Raw genomic sequence first — 1,937 nt, 5'->3', positions numbered from 1 at the left:
ATCTTGTCACACATATCACTATTCATCTTTCACTTAATTAAGAAACAATTTAAGTGTTTTTATTCCCTACTCCCACGTGAATACGATATCCCACTCATCGAGATTTTTATTACTTTGACAAAACCGTGCACTTGTGGGACATACATGAAAGTGGCATTGTCAAGTTTTTGATGCCGATTATCGGGGAGTAGGTGTTTGGAGTTACTTTGCACTTTGTTTTTCTTAGCTATTCGAGTCATTTAATCTAGTGCATTTCTTCTTATTCTATTATTGTTCTGATTTCTTTTTCTTTTCTTTTTTGTGTCTTTGCTCCAGGTTATGACCCGAGGGAATTCCTCAATATTGATTGAAGGAGATCCTGAGCTTAAACGTACACTTAGAAGAAAAATAAAAAAACCTGTGCAAGAATTGTCTAATCTATCTGATTTGGAAGTAGAAGAATTTGAAAGCACGGCAGAACAGAATAAGCAACAGTGGATATTATCCTATTAATTCAGACCTTCAGTATTGGGGACATAATCGAGTATTGTGCGTCCCCCGATTACAACTCAGAACTTCGAGCTAAAGCTGGCATCATCCACATGTTGCGGCAATCCGCATAGTTCAATAGTTTGGCCGATGATGATTCAAACAGTCATATAGAGAATTTTCTTGAGGTGTGTGATATGCTTAAGATAAACGGGGTGATGGATGATGCCATCATGTTGAGAGCCTTCCCATTTTCCTTAAAAGGGAGAGTGAAGCAGTAGCTACACTCATTACCTAGAGCATCGATTACCATATGGGAGGAGATGGTAGAAGCTTTTCTAGCCCGTAATTTTCCTCCTGGAAAAACTACAAAGCTTAGGAATGAGATCTCATCCTATGTACAGTCAAAATTGGAGTCTATATTTGAGACATAGTAAAGGTTCAAGGAGGTCCTAAGAAAGTGCCCGCAAAAAGGTTTCCTGGAGTGGGTGATTGTTCAGACCTTTTACAACGGGTTGAATCCGAGTACAAGGCAACTCTTGGATGCGGCAGCAGGAGGTACCTTAGGTAGCAAGACCCCCGGTGAGGCCCATCAATTAATTAAAGAAATGGGGGTTAAATAGCTACCAATGGAATGCTAGGGAGAAGAAAAAGATAGCCGTGCTCCATGAGATAGATGCAGTAACTTCATTGGCGTCTCAAGTGGAATCATTGCGTAAGAAGTTAGATCTTCTAACATCGAATAGAGTGGTGGCTATGACTACTTGCACCGAGTGTGGTGGAAGACATGCCTCCTCCGATTGCCCGATCTCTATTGGTGATGCATCTTCGGTTGAGAATGTCAATTTTGTGGGTAATGCAATGAGGAACCAAGGGAATCCATATAGCAACACCTATAATCCGGGTTGGAAGAATCATCCCAATTTTTAATGGAGCAACCAAGGTCCACAAAAGGCCATGGGGCCACCAGGTTTCCAACAACAACAAGCTCCAAACATGGAAAATCAAGTTTCAGGTTTGGAGACCCGAATGACTGATTTGGAGAAGGCGTTGACTAGGTTAGTGCAATCGTCAGATATAAGGTTTCAATCAGTCGAGGCTACACTTCGCAACCACACCGCCTCTTTGCACAATCTTGAAAATCAAGTAGGGCAAATTGTAAAGTCTCTATCTGAAAGGCCACAAGGAAGCTTGCCGGGTAATACTGAAACCATCTCTAGAGAGCATGTAAAGGCGATCACTTTGAGAAGTGGTCACAAGGTTGAAGGTAGGCTTCCGAGTGAGAGGCCCAATGAACACGCACCTGAGGTTATACAGGTTGAGGACAAAGTAAGCAAAGAGAAGGAGGTGGCACCCCCACCTTTCAAGCCAAGAATCCCTTATCCCTCTAGATTGAAGAATCACCAAGGGGATGAATAGTACAAGAAGTTCCTGACTTTGCTCAAGCAACTCCACATCAATATTCATTT

The 1,937-nt window shown here is 42.0% G+C and overlaps 1 non-coding gene across 1 annotated transcript; it reads right to left on the bottom strand.

The window, feature by feature from the left end:
* Positions 1-839: 839 nt before the first annotated feature.
* LOC120268276 lies at positions 840-946 on the bottom strand. Its single transcript, XR_005538895.1, has one exon. It is a non-coding gene; the product is annotated as a small nucleolar RNA R71 (small nucleolar RNA).
* Positions 947-1,937: the final 991 nt, after the last annotated feature.

This window comes from Dioscorea cayenensis, chromosome 1, assembly GCF_009730915.1.
Source record: "Dioscorea cayenensis subsp. rotundata cultivar TDr96_F1 chromosome 1, TDr96_F1_v2_PseudoChromosome.rev07_lg8_w22 25.fasta, whole genome shotgun sequence".
NCBI lineage: Eukaryota > Viridiplantae > Streptophyta > Magnoliopsida > Dioscoreales > Dioscoreaceae > Dioscorea > Dioscorea cayenensis.
This window is presented reverse-complemented; position numbering and strand designations above follow the sequence as displayed.